Here is a 25499-nt window from a genome sequence, read left to right as displayed (position 1 = left end):
ATAAAAGTGACTATTTAACCCATCAAATATAACAGGAGGATGAAGTGTATACGGACATGTCACTTACACGCATTCTTTCTACAGCTATACAGATTTATTTAGCCCAGTATTTGATGCAAAGGGCCACATATAAGACACTATGTACGTGCCCTTCTGTGAGAGGGCCATTTGAAGATCAGCAGGTCAATACACATTCATAGAAAGTGCATTTCCCTGAATGCTTCAAAGGTCCGTAAAGTCTCAGTGCCACTTTCAAACATATTCTGCTTGCTGCATTAATCCATCTGCGTCATTCTGCGCTGGGAGAGAGGACACTCACACACAGACATAGCAGAGGCCTGCATAGACACACATTTTCACAGCTTCAGTGGCAGAAAATCCATAGCCCTTTCTGGGAGGAGGAATTCCATTAGATAATAGATATGGAATCCATCTCGATTCCCCACCTTATCTTCTCCCAGGGTGAGGGATCAATACTGGGCCTTCAGCTCAACTGCCAACAATAACAGGAAATTGATGGGACAGAGTAAGCAACATGGAGGTCCAGTAATGGCACTTTCTTGGCCATCTCTGTACTGCAAATGAAGGGAGTTAATTGGTGAAAGGCCGCTTACAGTAATGGGTAGTACAAAGAACTGACGTTGGGAGTTCATGAATCAACACACAAATTCCCAACAGATTAGAAGATATAAGGTTGTGGATTGTATAATAAAATCATTGCAGATGAAGAAAATAATACACAATCATGTGACAGGATCTGTTTTACAGCTTAAACAAAAGAGTGTTGATTGACACAGACTGACTTAGGCACAGCTATCTACTGTAGTTATATGGATAAACGGGTGTGCACACAGTAATGGCATCTAGTTTTCCACAAAGCTGCAGAGATTTCCTGTCAGAGTTGCCAGGTTTTGTGTTTATGGAGACCGTTGCCTGGCAACACATTCCAAACCTCATCAGGATATAAGGAAAAGGCCACAGTGTGGTGAGGTGAGTTTAGGTTCGGGGGCTACATAAAAGCTCTGTACAGTAGATACTGGCATAGTGATACGGCTCACCAAAGGACATTTGGGCGGTTCCTTTTTTACACAGGAAGGAATCGTTTTGTGTTTGTGTACAGGCGACATGTGGGTGGGTCGCAGTTTGGACGTTTACAGAGTCCAGACTCCATTCTTACTGAGATATTTGCACAGCTCACACACCTTATTATGTCACATCATGAGGGGTGTCAGTCAAGGGTTTCAATGAATGTTACTATGTTACTCATTCACTCACAGTGCTCTTAAAGCAAGTGTGAATGAGACAGTGTTGAGAAGCATCTGGATGGCCCTGGTCTCATTCCTTCACTAATCCTGTTCAGTGATTTTTGCATGCACACAGCCTGTATAACCCCCCTATCTCCCCCCCAAAGTTGTTACCCTACATCACTAACAAGACACAACCAGCAGGTGGTGCTGTCTTCTGTGGTATGACAATGTTTTCTGTGGCATATACATTTTGACTTTTTTTATCCAACCATCAGTACTGGACATTTCACTGTATGTCCAACATGCAGATTTAAAAATAAGCATTGACACATTGAGCTCTCCCAACTCTGCGCTGCTCTATAATCAGCCACAATGTATTAGATGAATAGATGTCGTCATATTAGGTAATTTAGATACACATGATTACAAGTTGTGAGCAACACAGTTTTCTCTCTGATCTTTGGGGCCGTCTACCAGAGCATTATCTGCAGTAACAGAGTCAGATCTTCACAGGCAAATCCCTTTAATGTCATCCACAGCGCCCAGGGGAGACCACCCTCATTGGAAGCAGGGTGGTGGGAGCTAATTTCAACCCACACAATAGACTCATCTCTAAGACTGCCTTGTTGAATCACACTATTTTTTCTCTTGAAAGACTGTGTGTAGGTGTGTATGTGGGGATATATTCAATGAAGAATCGTACTGTCTGAGCATTGCCACTCTGAGGAATTAAGGTCATGTTTTAAAGCCTCTCAAATACTAATACCTGAAAAATTGAAGCTTTTTCTTCATGGACACACAACAATCTAATCGGGGTCCTGATCAGTCAGAGACGCACCAAGCCTTCTGAGAGAAGAGAGAATGTTCTCACAGATAACATCATGCATTACGAGCAAAAGATCATGACGTGATCTTGGCTTTTAATTGAATAGTCTACCTTTGTAGTGGAGCCATTGCTGGCTCTCTCTCTCTGCCTCACTCAATGATGTCATCTGTGGGAAGGTATTTCTCTCAGACACAACCTGTCTCCTCCTGTCAGGGGCCACAGTAACTCGAGCCGCCTTGAAAGTCTGGGAGTGAGCACCGGTCACTTGCAGACAAGGGCGTTATTTATTATTTCTGGAGGAGATTCAATACCTGCTCCTGCTGCTCTGCGGTTTCGAGCTCCATCCTGAACTCTGAGGCACAAAACACTTTCCCTCCAGAGACACACAAGAAGTTGTGAGCTCAGTCACAGAGTGCTTTGTAAAATTGGGGAGTGGCAGGTTGTATACCATGATTACTCATAGTAAATGTATACATTAGCACAGATTTTGAGTTGCAAAAGCCTTGAGGCAGACTATAGGTTGTGTTTCTGTTTTTGATTTGACCTTTAAAATACTAGTGTGATGCATCCTATTGTTCTTTACCCCCTGCCAGTTTTACAATATCTACATTAAAGTCCAACATGTTATGTTAATATCACATATTCTCTAATATTCATCTACATGCAGTTTTCTCATGATTTATGATTACTTCTGCATTACCCATTATGAAGGTGTTGCTTTGTAAAGCAACACCTTCATGGAAAATTCACAGAAATGGTTTTCAGCCAGCATCTGTTTATTGAGCACTGTTGCACAGGAACAAAAAAAAGTGGCTAGTGCTATGACATGTTCAGAGCAAGTATTGTTTCCGTGTACACTGTAAATGTTTTTAGTGCAAAAATCCAGTCCAGTGACTCTGACACCTGCAGCCATACTCAGGTGGAAATTTCAGTGAACTTGCAAACAACTTACAAACAACCCCAGTGTCTTTGGTTATTCAGCTTTTTTTATGAACTCCCTGTAGGGTCAGCAAACATTAAATGGATCTGAACAATCTGTGTGTAAAGATGAGTCACCCTGACCAGCATGTTGGGAAGCAACAGGACCACTGAAAACCAGGGGAGCATGAGTCAGCATGGCAAGCCTGAAAGCACATTACAACAGATGCCATAACAAAGTATTTATATCTTTGAAAAACCAATAGCAAGAGATGCAAGACATACTTGTAAGAAAAAGTCATCGATCACTGAGGATATTAATGACTTGCTTTTATGTATTGACTACATCTTCATATGAATGAGAAAATGAAAAAAAGTGTAATGAAGATGAGTTACTCACACATCAGCAGAAAAGATACCACAAGGCACAATATTTAACATGCAACACTGCAACAAATCCTTGCTTGAAAACATGCCCATGCCAAAGCATTCTGAGTTAGAGTGCAGCAATCGATTGGCTTAAAAGGTTATGCGAATCAATACAAAGTTGTTTTGGGCACCAGTGCTATTATATTAATGTCATCCTGAGAAATAGGCACTAGCTTAGGTGGCTTGTCTGCCAGCCTGTTTTCCTTTTTAACTCCAGTCAGGATTCTTGCTACAATGCAAAGATTGCTACTAAAAGTGGTTTTAAATGGCAAGCTATGGGTGATGTCTCCAATGGGATTTTCACTTGTTTAACTTTATTAATTTTAAAATAATAGAAAACTCCAACTTATTTTCCCGTCTGGCCTTGCAGCAGACATATAGTGGGGCAGGTGACTTATGGAATTGAAAAAACTGAATTAATTAATTATGAATCCTCATGAGAGCTGCTCTGCAACTAGCTGTGACTAGTGAGGTATCTAGCTGTGCAGTCAAGGATGACAGAGAGGTTGAAGTGGTCACATATTTACTCAGCTCTCTCCATATCCCTTTGGTGCATGTTCTTCCCAAGGTCAGATACGGCATTGCATGCTAATGTTAAAAAAAGGGCTCACATATAAACATGCACGCAATTGTGCAAACAACAATTCAACAATAAAGGGAAGAAGAAGTCAGCTAAAAATAGCTCTACAGCAGCCATCGGCCAAAGCATCACACCACCACTCTTCACTTCATATTTTATAACTGGGAAGTCGTTATTCAGCTGCAGCCAGGAGTTCCTGAACTGAATGTTGGCCCCAAGTTGCACATCTCTTAGTGAGCATAAATAACCATAAAAGAATATGTCCTTCATTTCTACTAACAATTGCATGGATGCAACCTATGACCATTTGATAAAGGTCGCAATCTTCGCATCCACCTTACTCTGCCTTTTCTCGCCTTCCTTTTCCCTCCTTGTATCACCCCCCTCTTCTCTACCTCCTTTGGCCTCGGGGAGCTGTTAGCTATCTGGATGCTGGCGTTCTATTGTGAGCAGTCACTTATTGCCTCTGTGCTCCCCACAGCCAGTCGGGCCAGTCAGCATGGGGCCCTGGCTGTCTGCCTTATCTGCCACTGCTCAGTCGACATACACTGCGAAAAAAATAGAAGAGAAATGGAGAGAACGATTGAGAAAGAGCAAGAGACACAGAAGGAGAGGGAGAGAGAAAGAGAGAGCATTTATAAAAGGCTGTCCAAGCTTCCAGAAGCCAGGAGTCGTATCATCTGTTTTCTGTCCCTCTCCCTTTCTCTCAGCTCCTTGTTCTTCTCACAGCCAGAGACAATCAATGGTGTACTCAACCAGACTCCTCTCTTGTCTTGTTATAAAATAGTGCTCTTCTGCCTTTTCTCTGCACGAGATGATCCATTTACTGCCCTCCATCATCTCTACTTGCCCTGAAAATTAACCCTCCCTCCCCCTCCTCTTCCATCAGTCACTCAGTCAGACAGTTATATCAGTTTTACACACAAACAAAACAGCTGCATCTATACATTGCTGTCAATATGCAATTAGAGAATCAAAAGAAAAAGTTAATAAATTGTTGTTATTATTATTATTATTATTATTATTATTATTATTATTATTATTATTATTATTATTATTATTATTATTATTATTATTATAATAAAAGAATAATAGATGTATTCAAGACGAAACTCCAATTCACATATAACAGTGGTTACCGTAATAATTATCTGTGATTTCAGGTCAGGAACAGGACCATTGGCTGGGCTCGAAAAACCTATTCACAGCAAAAAAATACATTTTTTTAGCTTCTGGCAGACCTATCAGTCATACACTCAGTCATTCTGTAGTTGCCGCAAATGGGTTGATGATAGAACCTGCTCGTCTCAGTGTGGTGTTTTCAGCAGCAGGAGCCTGATGGTGGCGACAGCAGGTTGGCACAGTAAAAACCATCACACCTCTGAGTGAACAGGAGAGCTGATCAGCACAACTGAAAGTCTCCCTCCATCATGTAGCTACACGAAGCCCCAGCAGCAGCCATCACTCTCTCTTTTGCCTCCACACACTGAGAGAGAGAGAGAGAGAAGCCTTGACAGTATAGGAGAAAGGTGGCCAAAATAAATGCACATCATTTTGTGTTTGAATGCAAGTCTGAAGCCAGGTCTTACATTGATTTTTAGATATAAACAGCTTTCATGTGATAATTTGATACACTCCAACACAATGCAACATCTATTATCCTTGTTGGAGCATGCTTAACTGAGCGTTATCTTTATTCTTCATTGATGCATATACTCAGCCTTTCAAAAAACTAAGTATGAAATTATACACAGGGCCAAGACAAGCTAAAGTCACCCCACATAACCCATCCATCTTGCTGGCAGCCATCTGGCCATATTAGTTGAGAAAAGCTGAGGCCCACGCCTTGCTATGAATGCGAGGACTTCTGACAACAAGCCATTCTTTGAACTGAAGAGTGACCCAACTCGCTGCAGGGACACTAACACCAATAACAGGCCTTGTCGCCTTAAGTTTCCATTAAAAACTTGATAGATGATCCAGAACAGAAAATATTATGATCAAACTGAAAGCTAAATGGTAAAGGCCAACAAAAGAGTTGACAGTTGACCCTAAGCTCTAGGGGAGCAGTAGCATTCAAATGCTACATGTATACTTGTCTCCTATTAAAATGAAATAGGCTCAAATGGTCTGACAACCCGAACCTCTGAGGATTTTTAGGGGAAACAAACTGCATAAGATTTGTCTTATGTGAATCACAATGTCAACATCACTGTTGCAACATGACAGATGGAAAACATCAATAACAGCACCAGTGTCAGAACAAAGGCATGGGTCATCTTGACAAGCCATTTCCAGAGAAAAAAATCTGATCATGTGTTTGCAGCTACAGCACTGTGACACTGACTGCTCACCCAATCTCCATCTAAGAAACAAGACCCCGACATAAAAATGAGTGACTGCCAGAGCCAGTGATGTCACCATCTCTGCGGATGGCTGTTTTGTCCGGAGGGCCGGGGTGTCCTTGAGACAGTGATAGAGAACCCCCACCCACCCCGCACACACACACAGACACACACACCCTCCATTGCTGCTGATACCCTGTTCAGCCCCTCAGTGCATCAGTGTCAGGAACCCTGCAGGCAGGAAACTGTGAGGATGGCAGCTCCTTCCTTCCCCTTAAAAAGAAAAGAAAGGCCTGGGCCTGACTGAGCTGCTGACAGGAATCTGACCCTTGGACTGGTCGTGTGAAGGGAAATAGTAACTTAGATTTCAGCTGCAGACTGAATTTTGTCATTTGTATTGATAATCTTGTATCTAAATTTATCAGCCAGCAGAAACAGGGTGTTTGTAAAGTTCACAGACAGTCCTACTTTTGCTGTTTTGTTTATGATGGTTTATTTGCAGTGACAGATCTGCCACCCCATAACTATTTTTTCTGCAATAAAAAAACAACAAAAACAAACACTGAAGAAATTATGTGTGCAGGCACAGCATGGGGAGTGAGTGATTCTATCTGATGCACTGCGAGCTGAGCGGCCCTCCCTCTGGGCAGTTCAGCCTTGCTTGACTGGGAAGAGAGCGAAGAGCCTGTGTGCGCTGACGTGCGTGCGTGCCGTGCGTGTGTGTGCGTATCGGGAGGAGAGACATTGTTCCTTGACGTCACCGCTCAGCCCAGCCTGCCGCTGCTCTCAAACACGTCTTTGTTATTCTGAGGCTTCCACCGGAGACCGGTCATCCGCAAAACACGGAGTCCCGCCTGAGCCTGTGGAGCGGGAAGCGCAGGCCAAGGTTCACACACACACACACACACACACACACACACACACACACACACACACACACACACACACACACACACACACACACACACACACACACACACACGTTTAAATGGTTTTAAAGCGTAATTACTACTTATTGTGACCAATATTAAAATAATTACTAGGTACTTTTTACAGTTGCAGCTGTGAAATAAAAAAATAATCATAGTGTTTTTAGAATAATTAAGAAAATATATATATTATTATTTGTATTATTGTTACTTTTTGATGATTGCACAACTAAAAACCATGTTATATCGACTGTAAATCTATTATAAATTGATAGCAATGTACATAATTTAATAATATGCTAAAAGTTATTGAATTATTTAGCCTACTTTAAAAGCGGGGATGTTGTTACAAAAATGACAAACATGGTTTGATTCTAAAGCTCTTATCAATGGTGAAACTGTATTTGTCTTAAAGGTTATTAGTTTGGTCATATCTAGAGTTAAGTCTGAGTTATCTATTGGGATTGGCATTTTTCCACTATTTTATAATATTCGGTTTTGATTTCTAGTATTGCTAAATAACAACTATTGTCATCAAAAACATCAAAATTCTTCTTCTTATTATTATTATTATTATTGCGTTTTGATAATATTGTAGTCTGGTATAATGGTATTTGTTTGTTTATTTACAGCTTATAAGCTATTGTTGCTTTAACTAATAAGTGCTTTAGTGAAGCAGGACGCTGTAATGACACTGACACAGACAATAGCTGGAGCTGTGAGCTGCAGTCCGCTCCGGAGAGAGACGGTTGGTGCACCTTTCCCCTCGGTGTCCCTCCGCTGAGATCTAGGTCGTGTTTTCACGCCGATCGCCGAGCACGGCTCCCTCTGGTAACTGAATAGCCAGTGTAATCTGACACTTCAACTTGCCGTGCTCTACGGTAGTTGATTCAGTCACTCACTCGCACAGACTCCGGTGCTCTCACGTCGTCTTTGCGAAGTAAAGGGAGCAAGACAGAGGACCGGCGTAAACACGAGCTGTGGAGGAACAATACGCGGATTTGCTGCTCTGGTCCGAGCTCCAAGTAAGTTTCGCGCCTGCTTGTTTTTTTTTTTTGTTGCAAAGCGAGGTTGGAGTGACTGTGTGTGTGTGTGTGTGAGAGAGAGTGAGTGAGTGAGTGCGGGTTGCTTAAGATGGGGTTTGCCTCCCGCTGGACAGATACTACCTGCTAACAATAGGGTGACCTCCTCGGAACCTTTACCAGCCGGTGATGAACTCGTGTCAGGGGGCAGATTCTGGTTGCGTGAGCGCGTTTACGCGTCGTAAGGTCCATGCTTGTGCTTTATGTTGTTGCCTTGTGTAGACGAGTTGCGCTGGGGCGAAATAGCCAAAGTCAGCGTGTGTCTGCAGGATTATTTCGAGATCGCTCCATGCATTTTGTGAAGACACAAGATAGGAATGCGCTGGTAACTCACTGATCTGTGTGTGTGTGTGTGTGTGTTGACTGGGTCGATCAGCTGGTGGCTCGGTTGATGCTAAACCGAGAATGTATGTCACTTAGCTAACAGCCAGCAGTGTGTCTGGGCTTGTTGACTGCCTGCAAGGTCATTATCGGCTACCTGTTGTAATGCAATTAGCAGGCACATATGTCCATATATTACTCTGCTATGTTCTTTTAAACTACAACATGCAATGCTGCTTCACTGACGTTTGCCATCTTGATACAGTATGTGCTGTTGACACTGATTGTGTTGACTGGATCCTCACAGGGATCATGGGAAGATCAGTTGCTCCCAATGTAAGGGCATTAAGACCCTCAAGGGCCCTTAGGAAGGTGGAAAGTAGTTTATTTTTACAATAAATGTAATTCACTATTAATACAGTATTGCCAGGTGTCATTGTCAGTGTCTGTCCAATAATTTAACCACACTGGAAGCTACACTGCACACACACACACACACACACACACTTCAGTGCAAATTAGTTTGTACATCTGGTTGCCTTGACATGAAACCAGCAGTACCACCTTTTCAAAAGACTTCGGCAGCAGAGTGGGTGAGCTGCTTGACTCAGCGCAGCCTTCTGCCTTAAGTCTGGCGGACCCTCCCCATTAAATTCCTCCCGTCTGGATGTGAGGCCAGCCGGGGCAGAGCGCAGCAGAGACAGGGCACCCAAGAGGAGGAGGAGGAGGAGGAGGAGGAGGAGGAGACTTCTGCTCTTTCATTACAGTGCACTGAGCTACAGGACTGCTAAAGTTTGGAAAGGGGTGAAAAAGAGCCTTTCCTCTGCTTCAGTAAGGTGCCAATGTTGAAGGGAGCATGAATAACAGCAGAGCACCAATCCTTGGTTATTGGTTTGCCAAAAAAGTTCAACAGTATCTAATCTATAGCTAACAATATCTTTCTGACAGTGCTACCATCACAGGGATACCAAGTGGATCTGTTGTCATCCCAAATAGCCAATCAGCCATCCCTCAAACATCTTAATTTCCTTACAAATCTGATACAGTGTCAACTAAAATGAAAACATTACATGCTTAACACAGTTTGTATTTATTGCAGCAGTATTGCATTGGATTGCAGGTGTTTGGGTTATTGTGTCCACCCCATGTATGTCAGTCTAAGAGAATACGTAAATAGACTCAGAATGGGTGCACCCTCCAGTGTCTACTTTCTTGGTAAATTAAAATTGGTGATGTAATGAAATTGTTTCAGCAGCAACACTTGTCAGCTGCACCACATTAATTAGTGCTGCTGAAGTTTTTTTTTTTGCTTTTTTCCTAACTCTGAGGAACCGTAGCAGCAAGCGTTAAGTCATCTCAGTAAAGCGTGAAAAGAAAGCACACTTGTTCAGAGTAGGTTACCTGATAAATTGTGAAAGAAAGAGGGCAAGGAATTAAAGCCATCTGCAACTGTTTGAAACTTAGAAGTGTTTTTGTGTGTGTGTGTGCGTGCGCTTTCTTTCCTTCTGTTGTCCCTCATGGGGCCTCTCAGCAACCAGCCAGCCAGGCTGTGAGACAAGACAGTAGTGTCTGATACACTAAGACGGCTAAAGGCTCCAGTAGACAGACTTTGATATCAAATTTGGAGGTTTTTAAAGGCTGTCTAATATGGAGCTGGGTGCAGATTCAATTGTCTGTCCCTCTCATATGCCACAATGTGAAGGAGGCGATGCTGGAAATTTAACAGGAAAATTGTGAAATCCCAATAGAACCAGGACGACCACACACACGTTAGCATTGCTAACGACTTTCAGCTAGGCACATATTTGTTATAGTGGTTCCCAAAACCAGTCATTGGCAGCAGTGTGGAGAGATTATTTTTCTAAAGCAGCTATTCAAAAGTATGGTTCATCTATATCAATTTAAAACTTTTCATTACTTACATCACTTTTAACAGCATCAATTTATCATTTTTAAGAAATCAAGCAGTTATAGGCTTTGTCCTAAATTCAGTTACAAACACCTGCAGTTATTCTGATTATTCACAGAAATCACTGAGGTGTTGAGTGCACCTTTCTCCATCTACTTGAATCTCTCTAAAGTAGTGAATAAGCACTGTAACAACAACTAATTACTCGTGTCTGACTAATTTGCTTTGTGTTACTCAGCAGTTTACCTAGTTGCTGCTGTTTACTTTGTGTCGGCACAGCTGCTGTCAGCTAAGTGCATAAAACCTGGCTAATGCTAATCGATGCTTTGACAGTCTGACATTTTATTCTAACTGTACATGTTGGTTTGAGGAGCATGCTGAAGTACCCTCTGCCCGTTTGCTTAACGTGGAATCTTGTAGTCTGGTGTCTCGCCATCAGCCCAAACCCGCCCACTTGCATGCTTAGCAGAAGTCAGTTTTTCTCTTTTTGACTTGTGGTTCAAATTGGCAGTACTTTCAATTTTAATAAGGAAAAACTTATTTTAAAGACGAATTTTAGGAGTATGAGCTCGGAAGGAACTAATGTTCAGTTTGAACGGAGGTTGTGCCCTCATGTCTGACACTTAACTACTTCCTAAACATAGTTGTAATTCTACCCGTAAGTCTACAGTTAAGCTCTCTTCAAGTTAGAACCTGGTAATTGCAGTGTAACTAATACAGAGAAAATAAAGCACCCAGCAGATGTAACTCATCCTGCTGACTGATGGCGATGACATCAGTGGACCAACACGAGGCACAGGGGTAAGAAAACCTCAATGCCACATGCCTGTCACCACTGTCCTTCATGCTGTGCTGCAAACCTTGCACTGTGGTCTGGCTTGTGGCTGAAACATGGCTGGATAGGATCCTGAGGCGGCTGAGAAAGTCAGGAGTCATTGTGAATAATATTGACTCTTTGAGCGAGGCCTTTAACCTCACGCAGCAACAAATGGTGTTGTTTGCTGACCAGTTGTAGGAGATTATGGCGTGTGTGACAGAGGGCGGTGCAACAAAACCCTTTCTAGAGTAAATAAATATTTTTGAAATGGTACCTTACAATTCTTATAAGTCTTTAGTCAATTTGTAAGAATTCAATGGGGTTCATGTAATTTTGCCTTGAAATGAATGTGCAATGGGTTTGCATTGTCTATCTTTTGCCGGGCTGTTAACACAGATTTGTTTAAATATAATGTAGGCAAAAGATCAACTTATCTCCTGTTTCTTCAACCTTGAGCTCTCCCAACATCCGGGAGACCCAGTCCTTTAAGTGCTTTTTTTGGAGACAAGAGTGAAACAGTGCAGAAAGGGAGAGTGAAGAGAGAAGTTGCTGGCCCACCCCTGTCACTGTCTCATGCATGTTTGATTTGATGTTCTTTGAGAAAGGAGTGCGGGGGATGTCACAATGGCCATGTCCTGTTCCCATCCGTCGAGAGGCTGGGGCCCTTGAATCATAAATGACACACCGGGAACAGAATGAGAGTTGGAGCCCGCACAGGAGGAACAAAATGTTCCTTCCATCCATCCATTCATCCATCCATCCATTCATCCGTCCATACATACATTTGCCCACCGCTGCTGCCTGCACTCAAGACTTCTCACCATCGCAAGCAATTACCCTCATGTTTTTTTTTTTTCCATCGCTGATGAAATCCTTACAGAGCCTGTGTCAGCCGTGAGTGTGTGTGTTGGTGAGCTGAGAGAAAGGGGTAACGATAGAGAGGAAAAGAGATAGTATGTGTCTGAGTGAGTGGCGTTGGTGTGTGTTTGTTTGGCTTGTAAATCCTGTTTAGGCTAAACAAACTCATTCTCCTCAAGCTCCAACTGTATGCCCCCCCCCCCCCCCCCCCAATTCTCTTCTCATCGTTTCTCTCCCTCTCCTTTGATTTGTAAGTACAGTCACTAATTAGTCCCCTCTCCCTCTTCATGCTGGGTCAGTGAGTTTATGGTTTCAGCACTGATCTGCCGTGTTTGCCTTGCCTCTCCTGATACCGGAGCATGCCTGCAAGCCAGCGCAGACTGCAGCCTCCTCCAAGAGGTCTTCACACCTCGCAAAGTGTCCCACATGGGTTCATTTGCCAGACAGGCACTAAGGACTGTGCTTGCAGTCGCTCTCATGCAGCTTGCCCGAAGCTTGAGTCCATGCCAGGTATTGGGCTAAACAGTCCCGCTAAGAGTGTGTGTGTGTCTGCTTGGTTGAGTCACTAAGTTAAAACCTGTTGTGTTTTCAAACATCTTGAAGAGCTTTCCAGATTATGTGAATTAATTTTAAATACACTTACTTACTCTGCACAGCGTGTTGCTTATTGTTCTAACTTATAGCCTATAATGAATCTTTTTCTAAACATAATATGCCACATGCTGTGTTTATAATATCATTTGTGCTATAAGCAGTCTGTCTAGTCAGCACTGTCTCTGAGTGCACGGTGATGCAGATTTTTCTGGTGGAGCTTGCGTGGGAGATGGAAAGTGATGGCAGAGCTTCTCTGAAGGCGGTCGAATTGTCTCCAACATGGCCTCCAGGGAAACATACTTCCTTGTTTTCTGACAAAGTAAATTAACTGTGATTTACTAAATCAAACAGACAGCATTTATCCTTCGTCTGCCATGGTAGTTATGCAGTTTTTAGTCTCAGATACCATTAGTTCATACATGTGCATGCAAAAATCTGAAAAATGGTAAAGTTAAAAATTTCGAGTGTGTTAAATGCATAAATATAAAAAATATTTTTGTGGAATTTTTGTGAATAAGGATTTATTTTTAAGCATGAGGGAGGCTGTACACTATATTGATTTCGTTTTTTCCTGGCAAAGAAACCAGTTTTAGTTGTTAAAATTATAAAAAATTATAAATCTTGAGCTCAACTGCCCTACTAAGACAATTTTCTCACAGCTTTTTGACTTTGCTCAATGATTTTATAAAATCTATTGTGTGTAGTGTGTCTGCCCGCTTGGTGCCCTCCCCTTGGTTTTGACACTGGCGGTTGAGCCAGGCGCTTTCCCAGGGTTCTAAGGACTGACATCCCTTTCATTTTCCCGCCTGGGCAGCTCAGATAAAGGGGCATATTTTAAGCGTCTGTCTGGATACACCAACTGTAAAAAGAGACGAGTTGGTGGGCCAGGGCCAAGCTACATCATTAACTTCATAAAGAGTACGGGATGGATGGACAAATAAAGAAGCAAATAATTGATATGTGAAAGTCCATTTTATTAGACAGTGATTGCAGTAATTTATAATATATGGTTGAAAGTTCTACAACAGGCTGCAGACCTGACTTTTCAAACATTACAAACTTTATTGGTGATCTCACTGCAGATAACCCATATCTCTTGTTTATTACAGGTCTGTTACAGGGGCAGTGTCTTTCAACACTTTTTTCTTAGCTCCCCTTGTTAAAGTACGTCCTCGCAGCAAACCAAAGCCACTGTAGAAGCCATCGTTTATCATATCAGTAATGAGACCGGGCTAATCGTGTGTATTCCGGAGACAGCAATGATACACCGCTTGGCTCTTGCCAGGGATCAGCCTCCAAACAGTGTTTATCATTGTCTCCCAGGGCTCTTTAATTATCTGGCAAACAATATTGACAAAACACCAAGGGCCTCTATGCTTTATGATTTTAAAGGGTGCTGGATTACTAATCAGAAATTTGTCTGCTAGAGAAATTAATAGCAAAAAATGTCTTTACCTACAAAAATACTGTTCATCATGTACATTTAAAGCAAATGCTTTACTTTGATTAAAAATATGTTTTCATGGAAATCTTGTCTTGTTTATTTAGCATCCTTTATAGAATACATAAACAAATTTGATTACGAAACACCAGATGAGGATGCGGATTAAGGCAGATTTTTCTTTTTTTTGTATTTATTCACATTTCTTTAGCGAATCTTGAAGTCAAATATCCAGAAGAAAGAAGAAAAAAAACTTGCTAAAAGCTTCTCTGTGTCTCTGCCGATCTCAACTGCTCCCCCTTTACTCCAGATTCCATCCATTAGCAGCATCAAATACATTTATTACACATCTCAGCCATATTGTTTTTATACTCCTCCTGTAACCTTTACTTGGCTGCCCAATGGGATCGGGGTGGAATGAATAGCATGTGGTGACATTGTTAGATAGATACACGTGAGGACATCACACGTTTCATGTCTGACTCATATTCTGGGGAGTGGGGGGAGGGGGAGAGGGGGAGGTGGTTTGCCATACCACAGCCCGACCGACAACACCTTAAGGCTGTGGCTCAATGTCCCACTAATATGTGTGGCTACAGTCTGAGTCTGGGCTAGTTAGCAATGGTCAACAACAGCAGCAGACAGACCGACATGCCTCGGAAACATGAATTAGGGCCAAGCAGCATGTTTCCAACCCCCACATGTTTACACACATTGCCCCGACTTCTTCTCCTTGTCATGTCTCTGCAACCATGTCTTCCTGGATATCAAGTCAACATGATTGTATAACAGAGAGGTGTGTCTCATTGATGGTTGTGTGAAATCACTTTTGCTGCGTGTATGTGTAAGAGAGAGAGAGAGAGACAGTGAGAGAGAGGGAAAGAAGTGGGGGTAGCAGCAGCCATGGTGGCTTGGGGTGAGGTCCTGCCCTGATTTTCTCTGGAATTCCTTTGTTTTTGGAAGCTATAAAGGGGGAAACTGAATCTGTGTAGCCCGAGGGTCTCTGCTCCTTGAGAATTCTCCACACACATCCCTCTGCCACCAGCTCTGATGGTTTTAGGGGTGGCTCTGTTTTCAAAGCTTGAACAGCCAAGGAGTTTTTCACCTTCCAGAAAAAGGGGAGTTAAAAAAAAAAAAAGGACGACTGCACTAACCAAAGCACCTTGGCACAGGAGGGACTCATGCTACTCAAACATAAATTTGCTCCATATTTCAGGGCTAAGGAAATGAAAGTCAAATAAATGTAGATCCTGATACTCAGGGCACAAAAGATACCTTTCATTGAATATAGATGGAAAAAACAGGCAGAAATGGCATGTTTTTATTCAAAAGCTAATATTAATGAAAAGCATGATGCAGTGGTTGCCCAGTGTTTCAATTTTTAATGACCCTCCTTTGCAGATTAAAGAGGTTTTAATGGGGTTTCATGGCTGTTGGAAGGCTACTGTAGAAATGTTGTCTGCTGCTCTTGCTAGCTGATTTTCACCTCGCATTCATGGCTCATTAAATTCGATAAACCTTGGGTAATGGTGTTCTAATTGTACAAAGGTATCTCCATTTCTCTCTGTACCACAAGTTTTCCGTGGCCAGATCATTATCTGGCACACTGTCGCTTTAAGTAAGTAACTTCCACAAAGCTGAGCTTTTTTCACCCTCTTTGAAGGGGGCTCGTGTTGAGCGAAGGGGGAATTGAATAGGCTTGTTGCCTGCCCCCATTGAGCCAGCTTCATTCTTCGCTGTCCCCTGTAACGTGCAGGAGGGGTCGGTTAGAGGGATCTGGTCACGTGAGCAATAATAGTGTTCGTGCTGGTCCCTTTCAGGCTGTCACAGTAAATCTGTTTGACTTGTCACTTTCTAAATCATTACGAAGGCTAAAAGCCTCTCTATTGGATTGTGGCGGAAGGGGGGAGGCAGCAGGTTTCCTTTGTGCCTTCTTGACGATGATGATAATCAACTTTGTTTCTGGCCATCCTGCTATGAGGATATAAATAGCTCCTCTATTCTCTCTTCTCATCTTCTTTTTTTTCTGTGTTGTTCCTCAAAGCGGAAGTAGAGCGGGAGAGTCGTTGTGTGGAGGTCATATGTTGAGTTTTGTGTGAAGGCTTCTAAAAAGGCATCATAACACTCTACACTTTAGTTTGCTGCTGTAGATTCACACACAAAGCTTTTGTGCATTTTTCTTTTGTGCTTCATTTACCAACAGAATTCCATTTTATAAAAACGCTCACTGATTGTCTCCTGCCCCCTCCCCACCCGGCCAGTCAGGCAGTGAGTCACACCTCTTGGTATGTTTAAACTTGTAGTGACCAAACTGGTTGTTGTCTGACGGAGAGGTGACGAGAGTAGATCTTGCCGCTGATGAAGTGGTGTGAGTGGTGTGACGACATTTCGGAGGCCATGCTCTCCTCATTTTGCTGTCCTCTTTGCCTTTTTTCCCTTTCCTCTCGTTTTTACTTCCCTCCTTTTACTTTTTCATTTCATTAATCTTCCCCTCTGTGCTCACCCTGCTCTCTCCCTTGTTCTGTTTTTTCCTCCCTCTCTTCTTTGGTGCGTGTGCCAGCAGCACTCATGCCTGGAACACAGCGCTAGGGCAGACATCTGTCGCACAGTGCCCCTGATCTGATCTGTGGCTCGAAGCATCGGGGTCACGAAGAGTAGCAGCCGCCAGTCCAGACACCGTGGGAGACCATCTGAGAGCTCATCTCTGTGTTATTGGCCTTCTTGTGTCTGTTTCTCTGTCTTTCTCATTAAAATTCACATTGCTCGCAGCCACACACACCAGGGTATTAAGCTGTTTGTTGTCTCTATGTGGAGCATCTGTCGTTTGGACTGTATAAAAGTCAAACTGGGTTGGCAGTGTACCACATCTTCCTGACAAAGCTCTTTCTTAGGCTCGCAGGTGCAGAGAGCAAAGGGAAATGTCGGTTTCATCAGACTGTTTGTCAGCTGCAATGATGTGCAGTTAATCTGAAAGGAGGATTTTGACAGTTAAACTGGATCTTTGTCCCAGGGGCAATAGTAATGGTGACAAAACAAATGACAGAACAAACAAAAGGGTGTTAATTGTGGCTGTTCAGTTATGTTAGAGAAAGTGTAACTGTGGATTGACATGCACAGCCTCTGCCAAGTTTGATGCTTTGCATACCTTCTTGAGAGATGAATAGCTGTATATTGATCCTGCACTGTTTTGACATTTGTTGGTGTTGCAGTGGCAGCTTGTTCCTCAGAACAGTTGAAATCATGTCAAGTGACAGAAACTGGTAAATAATCAGCTCAGATGTTCGTGGAAAAATGTGAAATGTTAAAGAGGGACTGTCAAAGTACCACACCAGTGTTTTTTGCTGTTTTAGCACATTAACTACAAATCACTTACACCGTATTTTTCATGTACAGCTTTAGCCACATTTTTAGATTGATTTCTTACCACTTAGGCTGCCGTTTGTCTTTGTTCATTTCACAAATTATGAAACTCAACTTACAGAGAAGCCTGATTCAGACAGCTAATCCATCACAGTACATACAGTAGAGAATTTAGTCGCCCTTAAGTTATTGTATTTGACTTCAGTGACGCAGATGACAGCAGAGAATAAAAACACCTCCTGCTGGCACATTTGAAGTCGCTACAACATCACACATTTGAGAACAACCTTTAAAGCAAGAAAAAACATGATCCTTTTCACATCCATGTTTGCTCACTTGCCATTCTGATTTTATTTTTCGGACAACACCACAAAAGCACAGCTTTTGTAGCTTTTGGCTGTCAGCTCCTACTTAAAAACCCTCCAATAAGGTTCATTATCTATACATTTAATTCCATGGAAACCAAATCCTGTCTGTTGATCATCAGACTGAACTACCATCTAATTTTCATGCATTGAGTCTGTTTTATATTGTTTTTTGTTGGCAAGAGCAAGGAGTTACGTTGCCTCAAATCTGAAGGCACAGTGCACAGTGTAGGATTTGATTTCAGTTCCCCAATGCTAGACATGTATGAATGAGTAAGCAGAAGGTGTCAAGTGTAAACTTTGCTTTAACTCACATAGTGATGTCTTAAATCTCAATCCCAATATTTCTTGCCATTTTTGTGCCCAACTTCATGTTTGTGATTATGGCTATGGTAGTGGAGGCTGACAAAAACAGTCACAGAAGATAAAACTCTGACTTCCTCTTTTCTAATTAGTTCAATCGAAGATAAGAGCAGTGATTCAGAGGTGTGAAAAACCACTGATTTGACTCTTTAAGACCCACTTGATTAACTCAACACCACGAGAACCAGCAGCTTTCCAAAACTCCTGAGTCACTCAATCTAAAGCTGTGTTCATTCGGCTCATCTCATGTGAGTCACAAAGGAAATGGCTAGCATGTGTGACAAGCAAATTAGTGCTCTTTATGATGCCTGTCCCCTTTCAACCCTAATATCCCAATATCTTGTTTACTTTGTATACATCTCTTGGAAATTATGGAAATCAGCCTGGGATTAGATAAATGGTGGTCACAGCTGTTATCTTTTTGAAGATAATTGATCTGTGATACTTTATAGGCTAGAACCTAAGCCAATGATCTGAATGCCAATGTTTTTAAATTGCAGATAACAGTGAACTGGAAAATACATGTTTACAAATGAGAAGGCAGGGTGTGTAGTATGCTATATACTGTTATGGCTTAGACCAGCTACTGCTGGCATTGGTTTAAAATTAGTGCAGCTCATTTAAACAGACTTGTAGACAATGGACACTTTAAAAACATTTTAAAAAACTAGCTATGCTGCAAATTTCAGATAAAATTCACTAGGCAAATATAAGCTGCCTGGATCTGTGCATTAATTCTGTTAACTTACAGAACCAAAGCCACAGCTCACATTATGCTTATGTTGTATAAATCATTCTTGCATAGGTTAGCGTCAGTGTTCAGTAACATTCAACTTTCTATACCTCATTTTGCGCGGTCAGAGTGTCATCACAACAATTACTGCACATCTCCAGAAGCTGCCAACTGGCAATTTTATTTTACAGTTAATGTCTTGATTTTTGATCAATCCAATAAAAAATCAATCAATTAAAAAATATATTTAAAAGAGACTTATGGTTTAAAGATGAAATGTTTTAATTGGATGGTTTGCCAGTATAGTTTATATTCATCCATGTCTCTTTCAAGATAAATTGTAATACTAATGACATTCCCATAAGTCTTATTTGTACTGTGTGTTGTATGCTAATTTGCTAATGTTAGTATGTTAACCTAAGACACTAACAGCACAGAGCTTCTAGCTTGGCTGTAGGCTTTTAGTGTTCTTGCTTGATAAAATACTTTTATTGTCATTGTCCAAACATTTTCTGTCATTCCATTATGTAACTGATGATTTCAACACTATATATTGCCCATGAGTCTTGTGTCCTAAATCCAGATGCCCGTTGCCTCACTTTTGCACCTGAACTCTTTAAATTAGAGGCTCCTCCAGCAGAAACCACGTAATGTCCTCTCTGTGTGCCGTTTATAGAGCCTGGAAAAAGGTGAAGGTGTTTTATACTGATGACAGGCAAGGTCGAGTCATTGAAACAGGACAGTGTGTGAAAAAGTGTTGGTGGTGAGGGGTAGTGAGGAGGGTAGATGGGAAGGGGGGCGGGGGATAAAGTGAAAGTGAGTGCAACTGCAGCTTTGATGGTACACCACCCGTTACTTGGCTACAAATCAAACAGAACCGACACGCTGATGGCACTGTGCCATGACACAGATCACTGGCACAAAGAGCACTGTCAAAAACCACCTTGATGGGTAATTAGGAATAATATGTCATTTCTGCTATCACTTAACTGCTGTGCTTTTATACGCTAGTATATGATGTGCATGCGCTGTCTTGGGGCTATAGATTGTTGGTGAAATGCTGCAGTGATAAAAGTACGTTTAACACAATGTAACCCCAGATGGACTCTGAGATTGAAGGATCTGGGCTTACCCTTTATAGTGTATGTGTGTGTGTTGTGCATCTTTATGTGTGCATTCAGTGCTGCGTGTCACCCTCTTATTGTTTTAAAGGGTAGCAGCAGTGTTACAGCTCTACCCTTTAAAACACTGAGGCACATCATGTCCTGTATGACTTTGGCCAGGCAGGCCTCTCAGCTTTACAAACCAGAGCCGACACGCGGGTATGCATTATAGATATATAAAGGTTTAAATGGCTCTGCATGCACAAAGAAAGTAGAAATGCTTACTGCCTGGCAGGCTGTTTTCCCACTGTGATTTAAAGATTTAGAATTTTCCTATTAACCCTCATCACTCACAAGAAGACCTTAGCTAAAGTGCCTACTTTTACACTTACGCTGTGAACAATTTTGCAATTTGTGCCGTTATTATCCTAATTTGCACAAGCAAAAATGAGAGAAAGAGAGAGCATATTGTGTGCCCTTTGATTAAGTGGGATGTTTGAATGTGGGCCCTCCACCTTCAAGAGAGATTTGATACTTGAGGGGTTGAAGTGTTTTTGATGGAAACTCCATTAATGATTGATAACAAGAGGAGAGCAGTTAAAAATCTCCCTGCTCCAGCACCATCAATTATTAAAAGCTCTCCTTGCAATTTGGTGGCACATAAAATATCAGTCACCATCTAGAAATGTTGAGTTGATAGTGTCTGTCAAAAAAGGGCTTTGTATTGATTTCTTAAAACTCTTATCATCCAGGCCTCGAATGCTGTACATTTTAAAGGCAATGCTTTCAAACATTCGCAACAGTTAGGATCTGTTTCTTGTGGTCCAAGCTCTTGTCAAAGGAAAGTGTGATTATCACAGGTGTATGTATGTCTATAGCTGCCTTTGTGAACATATTATTAACAAACTTGATTAAGTATTTAGTTCCATACAAACTGAATTTAACATTTAACATTTCGTCTTCCCTCCAGCCTTTAAATTAACTGATAAAATATTGGTGTTCTCCTACATATCTGGGCTTTATCTTGTGATGGTTGTGTGCCACACAGTCTCAAATTTAATACCCGCTATGACTCTATCTGCATTTATGCTAAGAATCTCATACACACACACACACACACAGACACCACATGTTGAGTATGATGTTAAGGAACTGAGTGGACGTTTGAAGTGATGCTGGAAGTTCGTGTCAGCAAGTGTATGAATGCGCAGCAGTAGAGGTTCTGCAGTGCTGAGTGCTGATTTGAGCTGCATGGAGACTGGAGCTGACAGGCCTGCAGGCTTCTCCGTGTCATTGCCAAGGTTCTCATCAGTCCTTGCAGAGGGAATTCTCTCAAAAAGCACCACTGTACTTCCATGCAGGAGACCTGGTTAAGTCTTTATACTTTCATGTGGCAGCCACTGAGTGGAGCATTTGGCCACTCTGCTCAAACATGCTTCAAGGCTGCTTCAAGGCATATGTGTAGATGTTTTCATGAGACTTGTAGTGTCTGTGGAGCTTTTCTGAAGGTAATAATTACTGGCTCATACACACACACACACACATACACACACACGCAGAGAACGCCTAGAAGTGCTTCTGTTTGACGCTCTGTTTTTGCGTCACCCTCATTTACTGGTGTCAATATGCGAGTTATTCATTGACTACAGATGGAGCCCTACAGCACTGGTTTTGCAAGCTTTTGTTCCATTCAGTAACAACAAACCCAGCCTCTTAAGATGAGCTAAGAAGAAATTATATACAATAAGATATAAAACTTATTTCAAGGTGGGACGCTGTAAAGATAGCAACGAAAGTGACGGTAAATGAAAAGAAACAACAATAAAGTAATAGCTGTTCTTATCTGTGCTCTGATCGGTTTGTCACATCATAGCAGAGAGGCAGTGTGTGTTGCCCATCTAATGTCAACAGTGCTGTATTTACATAAGCTGTTTCCCGTTGGCCAGGACTTCTGTCCTGAGAGGACCAGGAGCTGCGACAGTGAGGCAGTGTGATTAGATTTACAGATGGAGATTACTCTGAACAGAGGTAATAGCACAAAGGCATAAATCACAAAGAGGAGGCTGGAAGCACTGTGCTTGACCTTTTGAATGGTGATAATGATACTGGAGTCAGATATGCTCCTAATAGGGCTTTAGTGCCAGTGCGCTTGGGTTTAGACAATGCTGTCATAAATTCAATATGTGTGTGTGTGTTTGCGTGTGTTGGGGAGGTTAATAGGTGGATCAGTCAACAGTGGAGCACATTTAGATGAAAGTGACAGCATGTATGAAGCTGTGAGAACATTTCACATGACAGTGTGAGAGAAATGAGTAAATGCACTCACGAGTCCCTGCATGCACACATTCAGAGACAAGCCTGATACCTGGTGCTCAAGCTCTTTCTTTAACTGGAAAGTGGAAACTGCCTGTCTGTATGTCCATCTCCCTGTCTGTCCTTGCACCGCAGAGCGTCAGCAGGGTTATTAGAAGAGTCCTATGGCTGCCACTGATAAGGCCTATATGGGTGCTACCAATGACAGTGCTGCCTGCATGCGTGGCAAACACAAGTGGCCTGGCTGGGGGATTACTGCCTGCTGCCATTTCTGCTGATGCCTTTCTTTATGTTATCCTCTCCAGTCAGATGTGCTGCATTTGAATTACTTGGCTGATGTTGTAGAAATTGAACTCCTTGAAATCTCCTTCTGCATAGAAATGAAGGTGCAGAGACGAAATGCTCACATAACACAAGACTTTCTCAGTTTATTAGTCTCCTTGTCTCTGTTCTTTTCTTTCCTCCTTCTAGTGGCCATAACTGGTTATTTACATGCTCTGTCACTTACTGGGAGGAGTGATGCTGATGGGTTAGGAGGCTCACTAATCCACTCTGCTGCTGTCATTAGAGAGAAGCAAACAGACTATTACCACCTCCTCCTCCTCTTTCTGCTCATCATAAGCCTGCCTGAACCTCACACAACACACACACACACACGTGTGCGCACAGCTGTGATGGAAAGTGCCTCTTGTTTCTTTAGCGCTCCTGAGTGGAGCCCTGCTTTGGTAATTGATCCTGTTTGCTACATAGGGAGGGGTGAGAGGGAGAGAGGGAGGCCCTAAGTGTTGTCAGTTTGCTGCATTAATTTTTCAACCGTGGCCAGTGAGGCTGGAGGGACGGAGGAGGGGCCCACCGCAGAGCTTGAGCAGAGGAACCATACTGTACCGAATGCTGTTGCTTTGTCTGTCTGCACTTCCATCGCTGTTTATTGCCACTCATTCTAAAACAAGTCTCTTTCTGTGAGACTCAATTTTGATTCAACTGATTGGTCTACTCAGTCCCAGCCTCCTGCTGATGACAGATTTGTTTTCCTCTGTCTCCTCCTTTTCTGTTGCTCAGAAATAGCCTTCTGGTGGTTTTGTGACTTGTGCCTCTTTGTCTGGGTGTTAGTGCCTTCTCATGGCATACAGTATGTGCAGCTGATAATAGACAGACCTCACTCTGTGCTTTTTGATCTCTTTTGTGGTTGCTGACTCACTGATGATGTCACAAAGCCAGCTGAGAAGGAGGCCTGGGCAGCAAAGAAAGAATTCTCAAGTCTTCGTTTTCTCATGTAATTTGCTGTAGCAGAAATTGTGGTGATTATAGTTACTCAAACTTTTCTTCACAGTACTATATCAGACTATTTTTGTCCTATGCTTAGTATCAATCTTATCTCATTGCTGGTCAGCATGTGGAAAGGATACTGGTGAGCGATTTCTGTGTCCGTCAGAGCCACGTTAGCAACCACATCCATGAGTCAGTAAGAGGTGCTCACAGCCATTGAGGACGTAACTGCTGACATTCGTTGCAGATATGAGTCATAATTTCTTGCGTTTATCTAATATTTCCTAAGCAATTTGAGTGTGACACATTTCATTTAGCATCTCCAATTCCTAGCTTATCCTGGGAGATATAAAGTAGCCAAGGCACAGAGGTCTGTACAGATGTATCTAAAAATGCTTTGTGATGATGCAGTATGTAGAGCACACTGTGGGAGAGAGCTGGCTGGAGGCTACGCAGGAGTTCACTTATGATCAGTTGAGTTACAGCACACACAGTACAGTGCCCAGGGAGCAGGAAGTTCCTAAGTCCTAAATAGTCAGGATGGGTCACATTTTGGTCTGTTTTCTGAATCTGTTTTCTGTGGCGAACAGTCTAGTGTGACTAAAACAGCAATTACAAAAGAAGGTGCATCCACAAAGAAATAACACTCCAGGGTAATATCACTCAGCAGCTATAGTTTGTGTAGATTTCACCTTCCAAACTATACCATGTTATCGTGTCGTGACATCATACAAACTGTTATAAAAGGCAGGGCCAGGTCAGGTCATGTGGGTAAGAGTCTGTCTTTACCCCCCCTTATTTTATCCCATCCAACAGGTGTGTTTTCTCTTTCAGGTCTAATTGGTCTCTACCACCTGTGCCTCACTATCCTCTCACCCTCCTGCCAGCTTAGCTAGCCAGGACAGGCCTTCTTCCACTCTAAAACCATGATTGCATTCTTGAGCTATTCCACCCCCTCCTTCAGAACAAGAGCCCTCCGCATCTCTCTCCCTTTCAAGTAGAGGCTGCCGGCCGCGTTTCCCCTTTGAAGATGTAATCTCGGAAAACACAGAGACATCGCTGGGATTATCTTAAATGTCTTCAGTATGTCAACAGCCTAGCCCCATTGCAGAGCAATGCTGGCTGTTTAAGGGGTCGGCTGTGATGACAGCCAAGGAAAATGCCGCACCGCAGAGGTAATCACAGGGTCAACTCTGCTGACTCCATTCGGGGCCAGACTCCCACTGTTCAGACTGGATGATAACAGACACAATGAAATGATGTATTTTCCCGTGTGGCAAGGCTGTGTTTACAATCGAAGGTAATAGCAGGCAGTGGAGCGCTCGATAACAGATGGTGTTGGTAGGTGAGGTTCATTTATGTCATGGTATTTTCCAAAATGTTATGAAAATCTGAATGGTACGACATCTTAACTAAGCATACACAAGCATATGATAAGAAGCATCACTGTGTAGTCACAAGAGGGAGAGTTACTATACACCAAATTAGAGGCACATACAGTAAGTGGGCGCTCCTTGAAAAGAATCTTGACTTTGTAATCATATCAGATGTTATCGGGAGGAGATTTTAGGAAGGGTAAGTGCTTAGAAACTAAATCAGAGAGAGGCTGCCTAGGGAACACATTGTTATCATAATTACCTGCTGAGCGATGACTGCAGAACTGGTGTTGATGTTGACGCCGAGCTGCCCTCTTCTCCCTC

At 42.4% G+C, this 25499-nt stretch overlaps 1 protein-coding gene across 9 annotated transcripts in view; it reads left to right on the top strand.

Moving 5' to 3' along the window:
* Positions 1-8108: 8108 nt before the first annotated feature.
* The window catches only part of LOC137134310 (zinc finger MIZ domain-containing protein 1-like), a 91138-nt gene continuing 73747 nt past the window's right edge, over positions 8109-25499 (top strand). For 4 of the 9 annotated variants that reach the window (XM_067519021.1, XM_067519029.1, XM_067519038.1 and 1 more), the window contains exon 1: positions 8117-8299. The gene's annotated coding sequence lies outside the window, so the exon portion shown is untranslated. Of the gene's footprint in view, positions 8300-25499 lie in introns of all 9 variants that reach the window. The other 5 variants (XM_067519003.1, XM_067518994.1, XR_010915423.1 and 2 more) reach the window with 4 other exon arrangements.

The sequence above is a fragment of the Channa argus genome, chromosome 1 (genome assembly GCF_033026475.1).
Source record: "Channa argus isolate prfri chromosome 1, Channa argus male v1.0, whole genome shotgun sequence".
Classification (NCBI taxonomy): domain Eukaryota; kingdom Metazoa; phylum Chordata; class Actinopteri; order Anabantiformes; family Channidae; genus Channa; species Channa argus.
Note: the sequence above shows the minus strand (reverse complement) of the source record. Positions and strands in the feature narration are given on the sequence as shown.